The following is a 16877-nucleotide window of genomic DNA, read 5'->3' on the forward strand; positions in this document are numbered from 1 at the left end:
TTTTACAGTAAGGAGTTGTCTATCAGTAGGAAGGAGATTGCATCCTCCAGGATGAATACACCTCAGAGATGACAATGTCGGTCTAAGGAGAGCCGTGTGCGGTAAATGCAGCACAATGAAACTGGGGTGGGCCCGATGATTGTCGTTTCCCATTCATGGCCTTTAGACACGTTACCCAAATCTTATACGAACGAGGAAGTGCCGTTCGATATGGAGGTGTTCACAGGATGTCCTGAACAGAATAGGTTGGGTAGGCAGGAAGTAGTGAGAAGGCTATACTTCTGACGTAGTGTGAACGTTATAAGTGTTTTAGCAGCCCAGTTCTGTGGGAAAAACTAAGTATGCATCAGCTGCCTTTTAGAAGAAAGGCCACTGGCTGCCCCTCTCGGGACATGCGACGGATCTCATTCAGCATGCCTGCTGTGAATGGAAAAAACAGAAGCATGACACACTTGCTTGTACATACAAAACGTAGCCAAAATACACAATATAGCTTTGGGAATCGAGCAATAAATTGTAAAAATATGTATTTTGATATGACTGCTCTTCTTACATCACTATTATTAACATTATAATTTTTGCTACAGCACTTAACTTAATACACAGAAGTACTAAACTAGCAGTGTTTTAGACCGACACTACACAGAATATCATAAAATCCTGGTTGTTCCTTCAGTCTTGGATTCCTTGCACACACACATCTAAGCTGCGTCGTTTCCCAGATCGGAACTCAGTGACGTAGCCCACTTGTGCGTCTGTGCTTCTGTGCATGCTTGCGACTACAGTAACGTCAGCAGCTGCTAAGTGTGTTTGGAACTGACCAATGAGTAAAGCAGAGGAAGACGACAAAGGAAGGGCATGTGAAGAGAGAAGTTCTGGGAAAGGGGCATGAAGGTATCGTAGAACAGATTTGAAAGCTCACTTTTCTAAATATTGTTGAACGTGAAGTCAGAACAGCCATAATGTTATACAAGGTGAAGTGTGTTTTTTGTGGATGACGTTGAAATGTGTTTTCCTATCCTAGATTGATGTTTAGACTAGGATAGGATAACCATTGGTAAGTAAAGTTACCAAGGGAAGTTGAGCATCAAACATTGCAAGTTTAGGGTGGGATTATCAGGGATTTGACCAATCGCAGATGAAGGAGGGGTGTTTTTCGGTATCCTGTTTGTATCACAGTATGTTGAATAGCAACGTATTTTGACCCACAAAATAAATGTTTAGATAAACTCAAAAGAGAAGACTACAAAATTCTGGGCTATTTTCAACCCAGAATCGGGTTAAATTAAACCAGTCATGGATTGTTTCAACCCAAAATGCTGGATTGTTTTAACCCATTGTTGGCTCTAATGTAAACATGTTCTGTGTTAATTTATCCCAATGGCTGGGTTCGTCGCTTTTTAACCCAACGCTTTTTTTATACTGTATTAATACATTCTAAAATATCCAGTAAAAAAAGGAAAATTTTCTGGCAGCTCGGGCACCAGAAAAATACATGTACATGTTTTTTTTCTGTAATTTCAAATTTTTTACAGTATTTCAAAAATACATGAAAAAATAACATTAGAATTCTGTAAAATTACAGTTTTTTACTTACATGAAAAAATTATGCATAGCAGGTTTGATCTATAGTATCTCAAGTCATATTCGAATGTAGCCAAAAAGACTAAAAAAATTAATTATAGATCACAAAAATAATAATTTTCAGGAACATTACTGCTGCATTTAAGGAGACAAGAGACAGTTTCTTAGCAGGTAATTGGCTGGAATGTCTATCTTGAGTCAACGGCGAGATAGATGTGGTTTACATTGCTGTCTTCGTGAGCTTGTTTTAGGGGTTGTGTATGAGTGTAGGTGTCATGGTAAGTGATCTAAAACTTGTGTGCATATAGCCTGAAGGATTGTCTTCCAGACTGTTGTAGGGGAACGCAAACCACTTTAAAAGAGCCAATGATAAGATAGCGACCCATAAAGATTTGAATAGACTTGTTTTTCCTTTGGACTTTTTTGGAATGTTTTTTCCATTCTGAAGACACTGACAGATGAGAGTAGGCCTACAACTTTTACAGCAGACAAAGCTGATTTTGTAAGGCCAAAACCGTCTAAAACAATTCTGAGAAAGATTTGGGGACATGAAAAAGAGCTGTTGATGTACACCAAAGTCAAAAGTACACATTTCATTGTGTTCTTGTTCGTCATATTTTAAACATATTTACTTATAAGGATTATTGGTAATCGGCATTGTAGACTCAATATTTAACATGCATGGGCTCTTGAAAACCTCATGGAGTTGCTTGAGAGAATGAGGTACTTTTAATTACACTTCTTTGCAGTGATGACCTTTCAGTCAAATATTTATGAAAAAAATCTATTTGATGTCATACCTTTGTAGTGTATTAGTTGTAGAACCATTTTCAATTGTAGAACAAATGGAATAGACCCTCTAATAGAGGTTCTTTATGGAACCATACAGAACCGCAAATAACCTATTAGGGCCTCTATCATATATTTATGTTCATGCTCTTCTTCTCATTTCTGTTTTTCACCTTAAACACCTGCATGTTCAGCTTTATCTGTTCTGAATGGCTTCTCCTCTGGGTGAAAGGTCTAACAGTGAGACGCAAGATATGAGAAACAGAGATGTTGCACAACGTTTCTCCTTTACTGTTATTACTTTGCCATTAAGTAAGTGGGAGACTGCTGTTGTAAAAGTACATTCTCTGGATGCTAATACTATCAGCCTGTACGATGGAGTGAATCTCACAGATGTAAGAGTGTTTTTGTATGCGTGTGTGAGGGAAGAGGTGAGAGGAGACAGATAAATCCTGCCCAGCTGGAAAGGGCTACATCTTAAAGAGGCAGAACATCTAAACATCTCTGGTTTGTGTTACAGAGAAACTCTGACAGTACAGGTGCTTTCTTTCTTTCTTTCTTTCTTTCTTTCTTTCTTTCTTTCTTTCTTTCTTTCTTCAGGACACCTTTAAATTCAGTTTAAGTAATAGTTCACCCAAAAATGAAAATTCTTCTGTGGAAAAATATCTCTCTGATTTAAGTGCATTCTAGCTATTCTCTTGATTTTATAATCTCATGTCACACTTGTTTGTGTAGGCTGCTTTATCAGAAACTGTGCCACATATTAACACATACCAAGAGCTTGCCACTTCAGCAGTGCCAGCTGTTAGAAGACCACACTGCATATTTCACACACATACTCTACTCGTAGTACTTTAGACACCTCATTCCCATCATTCTTAACAATGAATGTTATTTGTAGGTGTTGAGAGATCCACAGCACCCCTGAGAAGATGCTCTGAGAGGACCGATCGTGCATTTTTACTGAATTTCTCTCTCTGTAGTTTTGGTGTTTGTGTTTGTTTTTCATTTATATAGACATTGAGAGAATTTCTGTGTTCTTGTTTTCTAAAGGTGTATCTCCCCCAGTCAGAATGCTCACATCTGGGAGTGCACTTCCTGTTTGTTTGTCAGTGTGATAAATGCTAAACATCTCACGCTGTGACACCGCATATCCTCCTGTCTTTTTTTGATTCAGTCTTTCTTTGATCGTCCGTATCCCATGATTCTGTCTTCATCCGTAAATGTGATCCATTTTCTCAATGAATGTAAACTTTTGGCTTTAGGTTGGATATATAATCAACAGTGTGTGTACTGTTTGTGTCCTGTATAAATACAGTGTTACTGTCTTCTTGCCAGTTTGTTTGATTTGGACTTCCTCTCTGCTAAGTGCAGTACACTTTGAGCGTGTGCTATTCCTTTTGATTTGCCGCTTCTCAACCCTTATGGAACACGCACACTGATCTACTACTAACTGGTTGTCAGGTAGTATTCCCTGTCTGTAAAAAAATAACTTTCCATAATGTAAGTGCTACTGCCTCTTGAATGGAAAAGAATACAACACCTGCTCTTTTTGTTACAAAGAACCATGCACTACATGGGTCAGAGAATATATGGTTTAATGTTGCATGCACCATCTCTTAAGAAGAATATGCTGCCACTAAACCCTTTAACACTAGAGCTAAAAGCATGCAAAGTGTGGTTTGGCAGAAAGCTCAGATATTCAATAGAGGCAGTCAACTGAGTGCTGGAAGTTGGTGGTGACTGTTAAGGCGTTTCCTAGCGATTGTGAATGTGCATTCAATGCGGATTGACATTTTCCCTAAATATTGTGTCATACTTCACATGCATTGCTTGCTCTTCACCCAGTATTAAAAATGCACAAACAGTCATAGCTTTACTTTTCTCTGTTTATTAGATGAAATGATATATTATTAGGATTATTATGCAACTCATATCTCGCTTATTTTTTTGTTGTCAAAACTACAAATTGTATTCAATGCATGAATACATTTCAAAGTTTGAAGTTTAAGTTAAGTAAACAACTTCCATACAATACTTAAAGTATTAAACATTCTTAAATTTCTTTCATCATTTACTCACCCTCTTTTCATTTCAAACCTGTGTGACTTTCTTCTGCAGAACACAAAAGAAGATATTTTGAAGAATGTTGTATACCAAACAGTGCCGGTGTCGTGCCGAAAACACACTCCCTGCCAGATTATGCACCCCCCCTCCCCACAATGGTTAGGGTGAGGATTAGGTGTTAGTGGAGGGGTTAGGATTAGGATTGTGTGTGGGGAGGGGTTAGAATTAGCCAATCGGACAGCGTGTTATTGAAGGGGGTGCATAATCTGGCGGGGAGTGTGTTTTCGGCACAACACCGGCACCCATTCGCTGTTAAAGTATGGACACAAAACCAATGCAAGTTAATGGGTGCCAGTTAACAACATTCTTCAAAATATATTCCTTTGTGTTCTGCAGAAAAAAGAAAGTCAAGCGGGTTTGAAATGACATGAGGGTGAGTAAATGAAGACAAAATGTTTATTTTGGGGTGTTCTCTCATCTTTACCTGGCTGATGTTTTGTTGAGGCCATGCCTTAATGTGACAGGAAAGATAATCTGGAAAAGTGCTTTTATATAAAAATCTTTATCCCCTCACTTTTCAATGAGTCAGCAGGTGAAACAGACCACAAGAGTCTTGAATCTTCTGCACATCAGCTCTTTCTAAAGTGGTTAAACAGCAGTCCGAACGCCCAGGCAGCGTGCCTTGAACCCGATCCAACCCAACACTCACTGCATCTCCACCTAAATCCACCCCCATGAGCCCTGTTGATCAGGAGAACTTTCACACAATGCAAGCAATGAATGGGAAACAGCAGGAAGGAAAAATTAATAATGTATCCGCCATCAAGAACACATAGCGAGGGACAAATCTGTGTGCAAAGTCATCCGTTTATTCAAATATCCCTGTATACTTTATTCATCAGGTATTGAACTAAACTTTGTTCCTTCATGTTTATTGTGTGTAATGTTGGTCTTCCAACATGATTGACAACACAAGAAAGCATCAGGTCGGTTCTTATGTTTATGCCCTAAAAGCCAGCCTTGTTGGGCTGTTCATGCACCAAAAATCTGACATTAGTGCAGAAGGAAACTTTGACCTCCTGTCGTTGTGTCTCTGTGTTTTGATATATGCCTAAGGTTACGGCTGAAGAAGAACAATTTGGGTTTTTCAGACAGACACTGAGAGAAAAAGGTTGTCTGTTTTAACAAGGAGTTGATGATCGTCTCTGCAGAATTCCAGGCGTTTCGGTCAAGTGTTTGAGGGCTGTGGTCACATGCACGAGATTAAGAATGAAGTGCAGCTTGTAATTAAAAATCTTAATAATAAAACAAGATGAAGAGGAATATGTGAAATGACTCTGTGGTGGTTTTCAACGCATGAAATGTACTTCTCCATACTCATTGTGGAAAGTTTGCTGTCATTTGAGGGCATTCTCAAGAGTTGTAACAATTGAACTAAATGAGTGCTTAGAACGACTTGCCGCATGACACGCGGACCTGAAATAAACTGATTTTTGTTTTATATTATTGGATACTGGTACAGTGGCTGGTGGATAGTTCATGTAATGATTTTTTGAGTCAGCATCTTAATCTTCTTTGTCTGTATTTGTTGTCTCATAAAAAATGGGATGTTAACATGTACAGCCGCAGAAAAAATTACTAGACCACTCCAACTTTTCATTTCAAATCAGCATTTCTAGATGTATTGTGGCCATTCTACTCAACTCAACTCAACTTTATTTATATAGCGCTTTTTACAATTTTCATTGTTACAAAGCAGCTGTGCATGAGTCATATTGACTATAAGCAAAACAATTAAAGTTGTACCTGTAAAAACAAGAAAAAGGTGAAAACACAGAAGACAGACATACCCACATACAAAACACTCCACACACACAATATGCACACGTACTAACACACATAGACATAGACACACACACACGGACACGCAGACACACTGGACACAGATTCTAGTCGTCCAGTTTTTGTTGAATTTTAATCAAATGAAACCTCAGGAGTTACATAAAATCATCCAACGGTAATGTGAAAGACTGACAGCATGACAAGACAAAACTGTGATAAAAATCCAGGTTATCACAAAAATTTTTTTTGAACTTTTCCTAAATACACATAGAAATATGATTGTTGGATTGCTTGAAAGTGAACATTAACTTGTTTTCTTTCCAGTATTTGAGGTCTGAAAAAATACAGAGCATCTTTTCTGTTATTTTGACCTGTTTCTCCATTTTTTATTTTCGCAAATAGAAAAATTGTAGCAACAAAATAAAAGAAAAAACGATCGTTTTACTTAAACACATACCTAAATAGTATTTTTTTCCCGCGGCTGTATATCCACCGAGAACATTCATACTGAAAAATGTGTACCTTGAATGCACTGTAAATCTCTTTGGATTAGTGTCTGCCAAATGCGTCTCATTCACCAAAAGATATAGAAATAATACAGCTTTGAACTTACATAAAAAGGTTGCACAAACCTTTTTTTTAAATAAGGTCACAGGAGGCATGCACTGGTGAGACAAACAGTCTTTAACCTGTCTCCATTCTTGTGTCACCATTTTTGTCTTCATGAATTGTTTTTGTTTGAAGTGTCTGACCTGAAGTTCAAAATGAGGTGCTGGTGCATCAGGCTTTGTGTGTGGTATGGTGAGACGATCTCTTTTGCAGGTAATTTTTGGTCTGTTACTCTTTTTCTAAAATTGGAGTGAACATCTGTATTGCATTGAGGCCAGAGGTCATTAACACACTATAAGTAAAATAGCATAAAAACTTGTTTTGCTTAACTTTGTGCTTTTTTAAGAATGACCTAAAACGTGCCAGTAATTTAAGAGGTTAGTTGAAAAAAGCTATACTGCTGTACAACTGCTGTGATTTCTATTATCAAGCAAGAAGCTGCAGATGCACTTGAATGTTAACATTTCTCCATCCCAGGAGACCACAAACTTCCGCACACCACTTAGCGTGAGAGAGAAGATGAGCAACATGGGTATACAGTACATAAGGCAGAACACATANTCTAAAATTGGAGTGAACATCTGTATTGCATTGAGGCCAGAGGTCATTAACACACTATAAGTAAAATAGCATAAAAACTTGGTTTGCTTAACTTTGTGCTTTTTTAAGAATGACCTAAAACGTGCCAGTAATTTAAGAGGTTAGTTGAAAAAAGCTATACTGCTGTACAACTGCTGTGATTTCTATTATCAAGCAAGAAGCTGCAGATGCACTTGAATGTTAACATTTCTCCATCCCAGGAGACCACAAACTTCCGCACACCACTTAGCGTGAGAGAGAAGATGAGCAACATGGGTATACAGTACATAAGGCAGAACACATATATAGCTTATTGTGAATAAAATGTAATCGTTTCCCAGGAACAGTAACACCATTTGCTCTATCAATCATTATAATTAAAATTTTTGCTGATTGCAATTAAATTATAAGTTCACTTTGGAGAACATACCAAGTAGGACATTTTTCTGGTCTCTAATTTGTGGTCTCTAATCAATTATAATAATCAAATCTAGAAATGCATATGTACCACAAACATGGTTGTAGACATTGTTTAACATTTTCTTAGTCACAAAACACTGACTAATGAGCTATCCTTGTTGGGCCATGTGTTTCTAACATTGGATTGACTGAATGTTGATGGAATATCATACTTTGCTTGCCTACAGTATAGTAATGCATAAGCCTGTTAGGACTCACTCACACTGACTGTGGCCTCCTTCAAAGAATTATGTAGAAACAGCTCCTTATGGCGTCTTCCTATGTCTCATGCTGTTGGTATTTTGAATAGTATTTTGGAAAGTTGCGTGCAACGTTGATTTATGTTGATTTTCATGAACATGTGCGTGTTGACAATTTAAGGATTTGTTCCGAGGTCAATAGAGTGAAATCTTTCTCTTTTATAAAGGTTGCTGTCAGGATGACGCTCTGCTCTCATGCTTTAGCCAGATGCTTTTGATTGTTCTGTTTTAAAAACAAGAAGTTGTATGTTTTAAAAAGGGCCACAATTCACTAAGGGTTTCTGTTGTGTTTATGATGCACTTTGCTTTTCTCTATAACTTTTATCCAGCCAGCTCACATTTTATGGGGCAAAAGCCGTGCTTTGACCAACTTACTAAAAAGCTTCTTGCAGCATCTTTGCACTGGGAGTTGCACACATGGTAGTGTTCACAAAAGTCTTGAAAAAATAGTCACATCAGAACTGCGGTTCTATCTTGGCCTGTGGCCTCTTTTCTATATTATGTATTAAAATATTTTAATTTTTTTAGCATGGTTATAATGTGCTAATGCCTGCTAGAACTACAGTATAAGGCCAGATAACTTAGAAAAACATGATTTCTCAGAAATGTTTTAATTTAGCATTTTTCTCTATTCATAAATTTTCACTTGGGATATTCACATAAACATAAAAAGGCTCGGTCTTGAAATGTAAAGGAATAATATACAAGTGATGCTGTTTTCTCGACAGTTAAGTTGCACATCTGTAATTCCAACACGGTCTCAATATTCACTTTAGACAAAAGATGATGACACCAGCTTGAGAAGTAAGAAGAGGTCAAGTTTGGAGCTTGATCTTGGTCGAAGAGAACATTGTTAGATGTAATCTCCCATTAGATTCTCATTTATTTGGCAGGATGGGAGGGTGGGAGTCAAAGTCCCTTAAGGGTTTCTCATCCCACCCATATCTGAGCTACACCAATCTGTTCTCTAAACATGAATGATAATGATGAGTCTTGATTCTGAATGATAAGTAGACTATTGAGAACTAAGGAGAACTATGTGGACATCACCAAACCGAGCGAATATTTACAGTGAATTGCTTCTGTGAAAGAAAGTCAGGTGAAAAATAAAGTTAAAGGTTAAAATGTCATATATATACTTTTGTAGGGCTGGGCTGTATTGAACAGAAGTCTTTGAACACGTATTCTGGGTTCTGGTGTTAGCTACATCTATTTTCTTTCATCCTCTAAGATCTTTAATCCTATATGCTCTCTGTTGAGCATCTATGCAGAGTTTTCATTCTACTCCAAACTGAAGATGATAAGGGATCGTGTTGTCTTATTATTTTAAGAATGAGGCAGGAATATGTGGGAAAGACATTTCAGACTGCATTTTTCAACTGGGATTGTTTTGCTGTGGTTTTCCAATAAATTCTCAACTTGGAATAACAAAATGATGGGGTTTGTAATTTTAGAACCAAAACCAAACATTTTACGTGCAGGGCTCTTGATGGACATGGCGGGAAATGGGAAAGCAGAGTTTAAAGGCAAAAGATAATTACTGTTTTATTCACAGCATGCAAACAGCAAAGCAGGTAGCATCCCATAAATGCTCTTATCGTGTGCAGTCAGCTAACGTGGACTTTAAAACAAAATAACTAAAATATCAGGAATGTGTAATGTAAAGGTTCTTAAAGGGATACTTCACCCAGAAATGAAAATTCTATCATCATTTACTCACCTTCGAGTTCCAAATATACATTTCTTTGTTCTGATGAACACAGAGAAAGATATTTGGAAGAATACTTATAACCAAACAGATTTTGCCCCCCATTGACTCCCACAGTAGGAAAAATTACTTTATCCATTTTTTTTGTTCTGTTAAACACAAAAGAAGACATTTTGAAGAATGTAGGACAGCAAACAGTTCTGGGGTACTTTTGACTACCATTGTATTATTCCTACTATGGTAACGAATGGGGTGAAAAATCTGTCTGGTTATAAGCATTCTTCCAAATATCTTTCTCTGTTCATCAGAACAAAGAAATTTATACAGATTTGGAACAACTTGAAGGTGAGTAAAAAATGATTTTCATTTTTGGGTGAAGTATCCCTTTAATGTACCAATCTTCTGACAGATGTAAATGATAAGTACAGAAAAAGATGTGCCCTGTGCTTAGAACTAGAAATGGGGCACCACAATGAGTGGTGGTTTGAATAGTGGTTATAAACCACATAATTGGTCATCAGATTTGCTAAATATATTTAAGTGTCATGACCTCTATTCATTGACTGGTATTTACAGTAATTGTGTGACATTAAGCAAGCAGAGAATCAAGAGCACTCTTCTTAACCAGAGACCGCTACCATTAGATCCTACTGCTTCCTTTGCGTAGCTTTGATAGCAGTGTGTAATAAAACAGAACGTTTCCTTTTTTCATGTTTCTTTATCAGTTACAGTAGCTTCCGCTGAGGTCGCCGCTCCTCTCGTTTTCCGTCCCCTCCTTCTACCAGAGATAAGTAGGTCATTAGGGTAGATGAGAGAAATAGAGATTTCTTATGCAACAGTCTCAGGAGGATCTTTTCACTTTCTGCTATCACTCATCACCTCAAATTACACTACCATTCAAAAGTTTAAAGTCAATTGAGGAAAATATTTCTCTTGACCTTATAAACCTTTTGATTAAAAAAAATGCATGCAAGGTCTAAAATTTGTTTTGTAGACAAAAATAAAAATCTATAATATAAATTTATGCTAATATAAACATAATGACTTTAAATAATGAAGACAAATCCAACATGGATGTTACTGTTAATTTGTTAAAAACGAATCTCAATGTGATAACAGAAGAGGTTGGCTGTTTTAAAGGGGTCATATGGCGTGAAAACGTGTTTTTCTGTGTCTTTGGTGTGTTATAAGTTGCCCATGCATGTATTAAGACACGCAAAATTGCAAAAATTAAAGTGTCGGAACAAAAGATGTATTCTATCTAAAAGCGAATGCTCACCCAGACCTGCCTGAAACACCTCTTGTAACCACACCCCCACAAATCACGTCAGTTTGTTGTATGATTTGACTAAGACCGCCCAAAAGTATACGCAAGTAAGGTGGGCGTACCTGTCAGTACAATTGCTTTGGAACCTGATGTTCCAAATATGGTAAAAGGCGTTACATTTCCGTCACACGCTTGCAGTATTCGACCAATCACTACGCACTGGTTAACTGGCCAATCATTGCAGACCTCGCATTTCTGAGTGATGAGCTTGGAAAAAAACCTACGCGTTTCAGAGAAGCGGGGCAAAGAGGAGATACAAACATGCACGGTATGTGGAAAATACAGCGTTTTTTAACCTTAAATCGTGTATACACATTGCATTACATCTAAATCAAACGATAATATTTCTTTTAGCCATGTAATATGACCCCTTTAAAGCCACAATATGGAATATTTGGACCACTAGATGGTGCACTTTCGAAACAACAACAAAAGGCGAAGCTAAATGACGTTATGTAGGCGATTGGAATTATGGGACATGTCGTTTTCACCATCCAGAGGCGTATGGAGATTGGCCATCATGTTCACGGACGAGGTAATGAATGAATTTTATTTTATGTCATCGTAATGAATTAGCTTGCAATAAACATGGAATGTAATGCTACGGTAGCCTGCGGCTGATATTGGACTTTGTCAGTTGATTTGGTAGCGTAATGCTACACAGTTTTACGTGTTTCAAACAGTCATTCAGTCGTCGTTTAAAAAGTCAATTTGAACGAACCCACAGTATTTACAAGTAACGTTACTGGGTATATATTTTTGTGTGACATATACTGTATTTCATAGGGTAACTGCATTCATTTTTGCTTACCTGTCTATTAAAACAAATTCAAGAGCGGAGTCTCTGTCGAGTCCAAGTTGGTCGCGAAGCTCTCTCCATTTAGAAAACTGCTTGCCTCATTTGGCCTACGTTTTACACTTTTTTGGGTTTCCTTTACTCGCCAAAGAGTAATCGTGATCCATAATAACAGAACAACAGATGCTGCGTCCCAGATGCTGTATAACCGCTTCCGCATTTGCCTGTTGCCGTAGTTTCTACAACTGGAAACTGAGGGTAGTGCGGAGCAGCGGATATTAAGTCACTGATATGAGACAAGGGATGGGCCATTATTTTAAATAGGAATTTCTCTGGATTTGCACATTCTTGGGAACATTTGGGATAATGTAAGTACACAACTGCATGAAATATGTCACACTGTGCAAGTGATTTTGGGATATTTCATAACAAAATGATTCCATATTGTGGCTTTAATGCCAACGCTTAAATTGTAGGTAAAAAATGTTTAGCGGCATCTAGTGGTGAGGTTGCGGACTTCAACCAACGTCTCACTCCACCCCTCCCTTTCCCATCACTGACGCAGATCTAAGATGTCGTCACGTTTTTGTGAAAATAGTGTATTTATGAAACATGCTGTCTTAGAGCAGTTTGTCCGTTTAGGGCAACATGGCGAATTCCATGTAAGGGGACCTGCTGTGTATGTAGATAGAAATAGCTCATTCTAAGGTAATAAAAACATAATGCTTCATTATGTAAGGTCTTTATGCACCTTTGAAGACATAGCTATGTAGTATTACATTGCATTTCTGTCAATGGATCCTCCAAAAAATTACACACTGGACCTTTATAGGAAGCACACCATGATTGTGTGTAATGTACCAAGATTGATGTATAGCATAATTAATTAAATGAAGATGAAACATCACTGAAACTCAAATTTACATAATTTCATTGTTTTCTTTTGGAGTCCATTGCAAAGATTGTATAGATGGATGGTCGCAGGAAAACCACAAGCCCAAAAGGGATTTGGCACAGCGTTTGGTGTGCAAACTACAAAGAGGAAACTCTTGTAAAAGAAGTTCAAAAAAGCTAAAATAAAATATAAGGCTTATAGGATGTCTCGCAGACTGACTAAATATGGTGTGTTGGAAATTTGGGAAAAAACACAGGCGGACAGAGAATCTGCCTTCCCTTCAAGATTTTTTTTTAACTTGCAACATACAGCATCAGCATAACATTACTTAAAAACTGTATGAGAACTATTTTTTAAAAGGTGGGTCATCTGAATATGGAGTCAGCAAATTGTTCTTTGATTTCATGCCAAGTTTCTAAGCCTCATTAGAAGAACATTGTTTGTGGATTCATTGATAATTACCTGTCCCAAACTATTTTTACAGAACAGATGCAGAGTCTAATAATGAGTAGGCATGTAGACACATGAATGCAACCTATTTAAACATAATTCAGCGTCGCGCAATGACTGTAAAAGAGATTAGAATTTATTTTTAGAACAAAGTCATATACTGTACATAACGCTGGCATCGATTCTTTGAAAAAGTAAATAATAAATGTTCCTCTACTTTATCTAACAGTAACATTTCTTCAATACTTCCTAAGAAAAAGGAATTGATTCTCTTCACTTCTCTGATCCTCTTCATGCCTGATCCTCTTCATGCCTGGCATATGAACTTCACAGATCGCTCTGTTTCCGATATTTTCGAAATAAAATTTTCTTAAACTCACTTCCAACTGTTCTTCTGAAAATATTCTGTTTTAATGATTACTTCTGTTGTTTTAAAAGCATAGAGTTGTTTGACTGTAGTTTAATATATGTATATCTCTATGTGTAGGCTTCATCAGAGCAGCATCCTTCCTATACCTAGCTTGCACTATTGAAACAGGTTAGTTAGAATTTCAAATTGTAATGTTTTTGGCTCTAAAGAAGGATTTGCTGAGTAATAAAATGCCATTCCGGATGTTGTGCCCCACTTGCCTTGTACTGAGGAATGAGTGTTTCGGGGCATTTCAAGGAATTTCAGACTGCTGATATATGATATTTCCTGTACCTCTCTGGCCATAGTTCACAGCTAACACCTAATACAAGAGACTGTGGGCAGAATGTCATTGCTGCTAGAAGGAGAGAGAGAATACGTGTGTCTCCATGCTGGTTATGTGTTTTTAACATTACTAGTTTCATATATGTGTAGACTTTATGCAACTTTGTTGATTTTTCTTCCTAGACACACTTTTATAATGTTGATCACCTGAACAGATCCTTATAAAGTCCACTGGTGGAGAATGTACAGTATATGAAACCAAATGTCCTTTGCTTTAGTGGTCTTCCCAACTAAGTATAAGAAAAAAAGTTAAATAAAGTAATACATTGTGATGTAACATAAATTTCTGCTGAGTGACACATGAGACAGGTTGAATAAAAAAAATTCAGATAATGCCATGAGCTTTACCACATTGCAATTGAGATTTATGCATTTCTCCCTAGTTTGTCTGACTTTTCCTTTATAATTGTAGGATCATGTGACATGTAACAATTTTGGACTGAAAGGCATCCAGACACAGTCATTAGAAGCACTGCTTCTGCACGATTTCACAAAAGGTGACTAATCTACTTATTCACAGACTGAACAAGTCACAGTTTATGCTGTTTGTAATGAATGATAACCCTTGGTCCTCATCAGTGACCTGCTTTCATTCCACTTTAAGGAATTCCCTCACAAATCTCCTATAGCCAAGTTACTTCATGTGACATTGATCAAACATTTAAGAGTTTTTGTAATAAATGGTAAGAATTTCACCCAGAATGTCTCTCGCTCTTTTGTCGTTTTTTCCCCTCCTCCTTCTTTTGCAGTGACGGCTGATGGTCGCACAGGAGTGTAGAGGTAAATTGGGTCGCCATTTTCCTCCTGCGGGGGCCCCAGCGTGCACCGCTGCGATCCTGTCAGACAACGAGCAGCTGAAGTCACAGTAAGCCCAGCTCTCCAAGCTCCTGTCAGCAGGACTCTGGCCCGGCCATTCTCATCCCAGTGACAACCAGAGAATGGAGTTTGTGACCCAGAATGCTAAGCTATAGATATGACAAAAGACCAGGCCACTGCATATAGAGAAAGCATATTTTCACGAAGTCCGGCACATGGCTTTGATGTAAATATACAGCTTGTACGGTGTTCTGAAACGTTTCTTAAGCTCCGTTTATGAAAAGACAATCAGATTACATATCTGCTTTTTGGCAGAGAAGCTTGTTCATTTAAATCCACAAATGAAAGTTCTGTCATCATATGCTCATATGCTGCTTAATATTTGAGGAATTCTTTGAAAGGTGTCAAAAACACAATTAAAGGGACAGTTCACCCAAAAATGAAAATTTTGGCAACTGAACAAGCGAACAATGAATGATTTTCAATTTTGTGTGAAATGTTCCTTTAAATGATTGTGTAGTTTCCCTGGGTGGAAAAGCATAATCTGATTGGCTTTTCAGATGCCATAATAAAGAAATGGTTTCAGTTTGTTTGCATGACCGCTAACAGTAAGATATGAATTTGCCTGTGTGGACCAATAGGAAATTAAGAACCGAACTGATGTGCTGATATGTAAAGAGGAACATTACATTTAGTATGTAACAAAATTGAGCATTATGTCATCCTATACCTCTATATCAGTGACTAGTACCAGAAAACTATCTGTGATATTACATGTTTGGTACTGAGAATGTAAAACAAGAAGTGTATCTAAAAGAATAGTTTACACATTTTTTTTGCATGATATGATAAGTGATAATGCTGTGGGTCTTATTCATTTCCCCCTTACTGTGGCCTGTTCAGCTGCTTTATATCAGTGTGCAGGCTAAAGCAGTCTGGGCATTGAGTTATCGTTCAATTTCACTCACAGCTGAGAGTGATTAGGTCACTATGTTGTCCTTATATTTGACACGAGAAGATATGTGGGGAGACGAAAAGAACAGGCGTAATCCAATGCCGTAAAGGCGCAGATCAACAATGTAACCATTTTTCCTAAACCCCTGTCGCTTTTTATTATCATCAAGTTGGAGTAATTTGTCAGACTCCATCTGGACGTTCAATCTCAAACCGTTTTTCCGAGTGCTTGCTATGGTTAGCATTGCAGCACGGATACCACCTCTCAAGTTCCACACGTGCAGAGTGATTCAGTCTAGCCATTTGTGCTGAACATCTGAACAAAAGACAAGCGGGAACTTTTTAGGAACCCAGATGGGCTTTGTTACGTGTCCTTCAACAATGTGGCAGAGGCTCGTTTGAAGGTCATATATCCAACCTTAACAAGTTTCATCAGTTTATGTGTCTCGTGTCTAATCGCTGTTTGCACATCTTGATGGATCCCTGCTTGACCTAAGCTGTAATGTTGCCATTCCATTGAGGGGTTCAAATTTGGGGTAGTGCTTAGATTTGGAAAAGACCCCAAGCAGCTGCTCTAGATCTTGGAGAGTATCCAGAGCTGTATCTAATGTTCAGTTTAGTTCCATCAGCACTTTGACCCACTGCCTGCCCAGGCATTTGATATTTAAAAGCTTGGTATTAAAATAAACCACAAAGAAACAGGCACGCACACACTTTTTACCCCAAGATAATACAAGATTCAGCAATTCCAAGGAGAGGATAATTACATTTAGTCCTACACAAAAAAGCAACTAATGTATATGATAATGAGGGATATTTCTACACCAAGAATCAATCCCTTTCCTATTTTGAGATATGTCCCATGAAAAACTTTGTATTGTGGGAATTTATTCTGGAAAACTAAAAAAAAGAGAAGAATCCAGAGACCACTGTGGCAGGAGGCTATGACCTAACTGTAATGTTTACATATGAAAACATTAAATATACA

General features: G+C 37.6%; 1 protein-coding gene across 1 annotated transcript in view; it reads left to right on the forward strand.

The window, feature by feature from the left end:
- The first annotated feature begins 782 nt into the window (after positions 1-782).
- adamts9 (ADAM metallopeptidase with thrombospondin type 1 motif, 9) overlaps positions 783-16877 on the forward strand; it is a 51809-nt gene continuing 35714 nt past the window's right edge. Inside the window, exons 1-3 of the mRNA XM_057361941.1 lie at positions 783-894; positions 14532-14616; positions 14869-14984. The gene's annotated coding sequence lies outside the window, so the exon portion shown is untranslated. The remainder of the gene's footprint in view (positions 895-14531; positions 14617-14868; positions 14985-16877) is intronic.

Source organism: Triplophysa rosa, linkage group LG20, assembly GCF_024868665.1.
Source record: "Triplophysa rosa linkage group LG20, Trosa_1v2, whole genome shotgun sequence".
Lineage (NCBI taxonomy): Eukaryota > Metazoa > Chordata > Actinopteri > Cypriniformes > Nemacheilidae > Triplophysa > Triplophysa rosa.